This window comes from Coturnix japonica, chromosome 4 (assembly GCF_001577835.2).
Source record: "Coturnix japonica isolate 7356 chromosome 4, Coturnix japonica 2.1, whole genome shotgun sequence".
Classification (NCBI taxonomy): domain Eukaryota; kingdom Metazoa; phylum Chordata; class Aves; order Galliformes; family Phasianidae; genus Coturnix; species Coturnix japonica.
In genome coordinates, this window is record NC_029519.1 from 22,731,010 (window position 1) to 22,739,674 (window position 8,665).

Consider the following 8,665-nt stretch of genomic DNA (forward strand, 5'->3'; position numbering starts at 1 on the left):
AATTGGAAAGATATTTGAAATATGTTAAAATATTTAAGTTATGTTAAATAAGATAGGATATGGTTTATTCCATGGCCTCATTCTTGTCATTTTTCAATTTTCTTTATCCATATTCTTGAAGGATTAGTCATTCTTATCCACTAAGGTGAGTTACTTTTCTAACATTTTGTATGAAAAGTGTGGAAGATGATAGAGCTAGATGCTATTCTTTTTGTCCAAAAAGCTACATGAAGAAGGCCCTATTTTAGAAGTCTTTCAGGCTTCTGAAATGTAAGAAGAAACAGAATTTTAAAAAGAGAAAACATCTAAAGGCTAATTTTTGTCTGTCTGAATCTTAAAGCAAAAAGCAGTTTTAAGAAAGGCATCTTAGATGAACAGTGCACCTTAAATTGCAAATTGAGAACTCACGTTACAAAGCCATTTCCTTTTCAGAACTGTATGCAGAAATTACTGTGAACCTTTACGTAGGTTTCTCTTTTTCATGGCTTTTTGAAGTCCCCCTTTAACTGGCTGCTCTGCATCCTGATTGAGGATCAGCACATTTATATCCGAAGGAAATCGCATCATGGCTAAAAGTAAATGACATTGCCTCAGAAGACTACTACTTCTTACAGAAATCTTTTTTTTTTTTTTTGCAATCTTTTTTTTGATCTTAAAAAAAAAAAAAAAAAAAAAAGCAAAGCCCAAAACTTTAAACCAGAAAAAAACCTTTGCACTTTTAACCATTAAGATAGTCTATAAAAACAGCCCTTTGTAATAAGTTATTTACATATAGGTAAATAATAGGTTAATTTTTGCTTCTGAACATTTTAAACAAAGTTACTGTTTTTCAGTGACCCTGGAGTGGAGAGGTATGAACTACATGACCAAGCTATTAAGAGCAATGACATACAGCTCTGTCTGAATCTGCCTGAGAAACCAGAGCTTTGGTACTCTTAAAAATTAATTTGCTGGCAAGCTACAGTTAACAGCTGGGGAAAAAAGGATTTAGTTTGGATCATTTATCTTCTTTTGTCTTTTTCTATTCTTTTTTTCTCAGCAAATAGGCCATGTTTCATGGTAAATTGAAAGTCTGGCCTGCTAAGACTGGTCAGGAAATATATACAATTAAGGTTATGTATATTTTCTTCTAGATGATCTAACTGGCATAAACTATAATTGATGTGAATCCTCACAAGTGTCCGGTCTTCGTGCCTAAACTTTTTTCAACAGCTATTTACTGCTACAACACTGTAATCAGGATCAGGTAGCTGGAGTCTTAATTGTGTCACTAGAATTTTCAGCACGGTAAGTAAATATGAGATGACTTCTCTGCTTCTCGTTTCTACGAAAATGTAAAATGCATCTTTTATGCTACAGATGTTTTTGAGCACTGTTCTCACCATAGTTTTAAATGAAATAACACAGGAAGGGAAATGTTACTTCGAGGAGACTGTTAGAAACTTTGGTGATGAGCATCCTTCTAAAAAAAAAGATAAATTGTTGGTCAGCTGAGACTGTCAGGAGTTATCTTAAGCAGGCTTCTCATTAGAGGCTGTAATTCAGTTGTTGGTACAATTCAGTTGAAGTAGAACAAGGTGAAAGGAAAACCACAAAATGAATATTTTCTTTCAAGAAAATGTGTTCATCTGCTTCTGGCAGGCACTGCCCCAGGTTGATTTGTTACCTTCAGCAGTTATCTTTGAAAAACTGTATTTTATATTCAGAAATAAGTATTTATCCTGAGATGAGTATTCTCCACTTGTATGGTATTCAGTTTCATCAAGATCAGTTCTCCTTTGTGGGCAGAAGTCTATCTGTCTTTTCATGATTAAGAGATCCCTTTAAAGTTCTTTGAGAATTATTATTATTTTTCCTGTTTCTTTTTTCAATGCCATCAGTTTGAGGAACTGTTAATTATTATTCTACATTATATCTGTTTTGTTCTGTCTTTCTAGAATTAATGAAATAAAAGCAGAGACGCATTTTCTTATCTAAGACTTTGCTTTGAAAAGTAACATTGTGTTGCTTCTGACTTGCTGCTTAAATCCTTAAGTTAAATTCCATCTGATTTGGCACAGATAGCAAAATTCTTTGACACTAGAAATCACATTATTCATTGCCTCATTTAAATACTTTCTCTGCTCCTTCTTATTTTCACTTATTTTCATGGCAGATTCTGATACTGCGTTGTTAAAAAATAAAAATACTATAGTATTATTTTATACATCCTGTAAAATTTTGTTTGAAAAAGGCAGACAAACACAAGGCTTTTTCCTTGTCATTTTATTAGCAGCTTTCTCATTGTTAGTAGTCTTAGAATGTGCATATTAGAAGACATAATGACTTAAATTAGCATATTTATGAAATCCAATGTGTCTCTTCAGGATTATTGATCATTGAGAATTTCTAGATTTTTATATTATTGCACTTTTGTAGTGTTTTCTGATAACTGTTAAGTTTGATGATTTAGTGATATGTTTAAAATAACTAAAATAAAATGGTAGAACAGGCCATTAATAGTGCTGCTCAAGAGAACCGTACATGATAGTATAAATAACTACTCTGCAAATCGGAACATCAATGATACTGTAGTATAAAAGAAAATTCCCAGTAATACATTCTGAGGTAAAGGAATCAGCTTTCCCTCATAACCTTTGCTCAGTGTTTTTAACATTGAAGGAGGCTGAAAAACATTTGATTATTAGCTATAGCCAGATGTTTTCTGCTCCAAATCATCGTTATTAAGGAGTAGGTTTTTGCTGGCTCGATGTGTGTATATATATATGTAGATCTGTGACCTGCAAAATATTTGGACAATACAAGGTTCTGTACAATGCTCATTTCTTAGTAGTATTTTTGACTCATTCTTTTCACTAAAAAATGATGGAATATTGGTTGGAGAAGGGTGGGGAATTGATTCCCTTTTTTGATTGAAAATAATGAAATACTTGTTAAAATGGATATGTAATATATGGCAATAGAGTATTATGTCTAATAGGAAAAGATGGTACTTTAGTATCAGCTTCTTTACAATTGTCAACACTACCTTACTGGAGTTAAATACTTCATCTAAAATGTTAACATGTAAATTCTGAGTTAATTTACAGCTGAAATTTGGCCTTCCGTTGCTTTGGTGTAAATCTTACCTCTCTGAGGCCAGATCTGTTGAAGAATTTGATTCCAGCACTGAGTCACTTTAATTTAATCTCAGCCATCTTTCTATGGTGTTGGGATATTTAATTGTTGTTTCCACAGTCTACAGAATGTATACGACAGTACTGCAGGAAACTTGCCAGAGAAGCAGTTACAGAACATTTATTAAGTACTACAAAGACCACAGAGAAAACTCCTTTTAAATCCCTCAAAGGTATAAATAGTTCCTGCAACTATGTCTTTGTAGTATTCAAGAATTTTGTGCAGTCCAGACAAATTACTTTAATTTTTAAATTCACTACTGTAGGTCCATTTAAGACAGTAAAGCATGAAGGAGATTGTATCTGCAGCAGAGAAATGTAACAAAGTTGTCAGACATATAACATAATAATAATAAAAAAAAATGGTTGGTTGCTCTCGTCAGCTGCCAGTAGTTCACCATTTGATTAATGAGTGTGAGAAGTAGTGGGGTTTCCCCTGGGTTAGCAAATATCACCCAGTCAGATTTGCAAAGGCTGTCAAAATTTATAAGGGGGGAATCTGACTTTTGGCCTGGTTCAGGAAGAGTTGAATTATCTTTCAGATCAGTCCTGTTTTTCCAAAGATGTAGTCTGAAATTGAAGTCCCCGGATTGTGGACCCAGTCTGCTTCTTGATTTTCTTGTTGGCATGAATGCATCATTGTGTATGATTACAACTCTTCTGTGACACTGCTACAACTTTCTCTGCCGCATTCTAGAAGGTTCTCTACTTGCTCTTGAACTCTACAGGTGGGAATAACCTCTCTGTCCTTCTGGAGGGCTCTCTGATCCCTGCTAGAGGCATATGGTATAAAACTGAAAATAAGCCAACCAACATAGCAGTTTTCATTAGTGATGTTGTGAGTGTTATCTTCATCCCTGGGTAAAATGCATGGCCTTAGCCCATTTTATGATCTGGAAGATAGATTTTCAGCAGATGACTTTGCACAGAGCAATGTGGATATGGAGAGGGCATTGAATCCTGGATTTGTTGTGTTGTTGTTGTTTTTTACAATTTAATATTTCTTCTATGTTTAGAAAACCACACTTAGGAGACTTCTTCAAATTAGGCAATCTTTTTTAGAGTATAGCCACAGTATTTGATAATTAATATTACTGAAACTGTATTGTCTTACATTGTCTTACATTTTGATGTATTATAAAAGAAACGTCAACCAAGAAATATTTAAACATATTTTTCTTGAATGATTGGAAATGAGAAAAAAAATTATCTTCCAAACCAAAGTCTTAGATTTTAAACAAAGCAAAACATTAAAAATACTATATACACAATTATTTAAAATGTTATTTGCCCATCTTTTCCAAATTAGTTTTAGAGTCATTTCTATTCTAGATGTGCATTTATTAATGCAAATATTAGGGCAAGAGTAATTTCTTGAAGCCTGTTTATTTTTTAATAAATCATTACTCCACTGGAATTTAAAAACTTAATCTTCTATAGAATATTGCAGATAGAGTCACCGCTTGAATTTATATGCTAATGGATTTAAAGGAAGAAAGTAGATTTAATGTATAATGCTTAATTAAGAGAAAAAACCAATGATAATCCCCAAACTTGGAAGTAAAGCACAAACCATTTCTGGTGCACAATGGAGGTTTAAATTATATGCTTTCAGTGTAGCAATTTTAAAATAATGGTTCTGACACTGACAAAAAACAGGGACAAAAAAAAAAAAAATCCTAGTTAAAAGTACTGTAAGAAATTAATCCTTTTCTGTTATAATTTTTGAATGTTCATTCCTTATGCTATTTTTTGTGTTTACCTCATTGAGTAGAAGTTTTGTTGTTAAGTATTTCATTAGGGAGTATTTTATTCTGCAAGGCACCCTCCATTCTATTGTCTTTAAAAAGAACAAATTTAATCCTCTGGAAATAAAGAGTATTTGGACACTTGTTTCATTGGCGGCTGACTGGTGACTTACTCTGCTTCTTATTTTCAGATTTCAAAGACCTATAGAGAGCAAGCTTGATCCTATGAAGTACTGATTATTCGTTGTGATTGTTGTTGTTTGTTGATTTCTCAGCAATATCTGATTATTCTTGTTAGTAGGTATGTTTCACAAAAGTGTGCATTCCCAACTCTGTTAAAAAATGTTCTGCCCACATCTGTCTTTTTCACACTTTGAACTAAGCTTTTCAAAAATAAAGCCTGACTACTGAGTTTTCCTGAGGAGCACTCTAAAGCGTTAAGTAAGGAAAACCTAGAAATTAAACTGTCAGACTCTGCATGTTCAGAACTGGTATCTGATACTAGAATACAATCCAAAGAAAAGAAAAGCAATAGCTGACTCAATGTATACATTCAGCTTCTGCTCCATAATTTGTATAATTGAGATTGAAGATAATTTCCCATGTAGAGATGTTTTGATGAATTGCAGCTCTGTTATGCTCATCAGTACTCAATCATATAAAATATATTTTCATGCATGTCTACATATGGTCCACTGCTATGATGTTTGTGTATGTATCTAAATGTAATCTATAGGCATATAATCTAAATGTAAATTAAGATTTTCCTTTGGTAGAAGTCCTGTGCAGCTACTTTCCATTCAGGTTCCCTATAAATATGGGAAGTTCCCATTAGTGTATGAATACCAGTTTTGCACTGAAGTGATAATTAGTCTTCAAAAAGTAATAATACAGCTGTGACACTTTAGAGGCTAAGTTTTCTCTATGAATTTACAGTTATATCAACTGTGATGAAAAGTATGAAGTTTATGAATCCTTGAGGTTCAGGACACATCCCGAGTACTGATTTTGATCAAGAATAAATAAAGCTGTAACACTGAGTTGCAAGCCATTTGCTGGATAAGAGGTTTATGTCTTCTGCTGCATGAACTCAAAGTAGTTATTAGTGGAAATTAGATGGAAGATTATGTAGTTATTGATTAGATGGTATACATGCCTTTAAAGAAAAAAAGAATGTAAGGAAAGGAAAGAGAAAAAAAAAAAAAAAGAAGGTATTTCTGTACTGAGCTAAGCTTAGCAACCAGGGCTGTTAATAAGGTTATGCAAGAGAAGGTAATAACTGTTATTTGTCTTTACTGAGTCATTAAAAGCTAGAACTATCAGAAGTCCTTAAAGACTCAGCTCAATTGTAAGGTCTCAGTTTCTTTTACACAGTACTTGATGCACTCTACTCCTAACCTGATCAAAAGTTACAGATGCTAAGTGTTTTTCTGCATCGGTGATACAATCTGGGAAATGCTGATGTCTGCAGCTAAGGCAGCAACTCCATAATCTTTCCAAACGTAGTCCAGAGAATACAGGTTTTGCCACTTTTTAGAATGTAGTGAACAAGCATTGACCCAAACTGACAGTACCAGCTCTTAGGACTGTTTGGTCCTATTGGTCTTAGCTGCATTTTGTCTGGGATAACAGTTATCAAGGGGTGAAAGTGATCATTCATTTCTTCCCTGGCTGTTTCTGGTTCTGGGAATGGCCTGACACCCCTTGGTAGTCACTGCATGACAAGCAGCAGTTCTTTGTGTTTGCTGGGCTGGTGAAAAATCTTCTTGGTTTAACTGAGCATTGCTAAGATGGAGGCAAATTGGCAAGGAAAACATCCACAGATAAACCTAAGCAAACCCATTACCTAGAAGGAAGAATGCCTTACCAGGAACATCATATTTTCCCAGGATGATTTGTCACCTTCCTCAGTGCTTGTTGAGGTCTGAAATATAAGCCCTAGGACTTAGAGGAGCATTGGAAAGGGGATATGCTAGGTACCTGGCAATGCGCTAGGTGCATGGCAATTGCAACTACATAGACAGTAATGCTGTCTTAAATTAATTAGTTAATGTGGATTTTTAGACTTCATGTGCATGTTCCCCCCAGCACCCCCCACCTTTTTTCTTTTTTTTTTTTTTTCTTTTTTCATAGCAAGATTATGAGTGTAGCCATAATCAACAGTGAAAAACAGGTATTTTTGGGAGGCTTATTCTGGAGATTCACCTCATTAAGACAAACACTTGCTCCTGACTGGAAAGGGTATTACCTAATCAGTTGATCCCACGTGGATGCTTAATGGGTATGACTGTAGTGGTATTTGGAGGTGAACCAAAGCTTTCCAAGCCTTTGCTGTATGGTTTGGATACAAGCAGTGTCCCTTGATGTTCCGGAGAGGGAACAATTCAAATTTGAAGCCATATTCAGAAGACTATAGCTCGTTTTCTTCTATCTCAACATGATAGATAATTTTATTTTTTTTTTAATTTTTATTTTTTAAGAAACAAAAGGAGAAATCTATGTTTCTTTTAGATATTTCAAACATGAGAGAAAGGAGACAACCTCCTATTAAATTTCTTCACTTGTTAATACTGCTTGTATTACCTTTTCTTCTGATTTGCATTTGTTTTGACTTTGAGCCAAATCATACAGCTGGTATCAGCCTGCTATGTGGAAAAGCCCTCTGGTGTATGATATCCTCTTTCCATGTCTGTACTTACAGATCCCTTAAGCTTGACTTTGATGAGTTAAATAGATTGAACATCTTAAATCTTTATGTAAGGCAGATTTCCCAGCCTTTAACTCATTCTTGCAGTTTGTTACTCCACTCTCTCAAATTCTGCAACATTATTTCCAATATTTGGAGGGTAGATTTGGTCATATTTCAGTGAACATCTTGAATGATAATGGCATTTTGATTTTTGATTTTTTTTTTCCACATGTCCACCTGTTGTCACCTGTGAAGATCATGTTAACTCTCAGAGCTACACAACCTTCTCAGAAGTCAGTTTCAAATGGGTATTTAGAAAGACTACTTTTTTTTTCTTTTTTCTTTTTTTTTCTCCTCCAGAATTGTTCCTAGAACAATGCTGATGAACTCTGATCTTTCTTTTAGGGATGTAGTGTGAAATTCAGACAAAATTTGCATGTGTGGTGATTAAGTTCTGCGATAAGATGTAGTTCGCTGCCTTATTGAACTACAGAATGGAGACAGTTTCATTTTATTTTATTTTATTTTTTTTTAAGTAGCATTTAAGATAAAATCTGTAATCTGAAAAAAATAGCAGTGGTTCATACATTCCAAAGATGAGTGGCACAGGGGCTAAATATGACTGACAGAAGAGAGATTGCTGTTTGGATGTAACAGATATGCAATACTTAATCACTGTTTGATGTAAAAATCCTCACAGCCTATTTCAAGGTCTACCACCACATCTTTTAGATAGAATGAGAACCCTTCTCATCTCCATTTGCCTTACAGTATATGTAAACAAGAATTTCATCACAGCTTTACATTTGAAATAAATTTATTGCATATTCACACTCATTTGAGATGATCACAAGTTCAATTTGCATAAACTTCTGCAGTCCCACGTAACTTAGTGGTTTGGCTTATACTAGCCAGTATTTCTATGGGTAGAAGAACATATATGCTCAGTCCCCAGGCAAATCACTTCCAGTTCCATAGAACTTAAGTAGTTGAGCATATCTTTTTGGTTGCTTTTGTTTTCTATGAATGTGGCAAGAATACGTCTTTTTGTA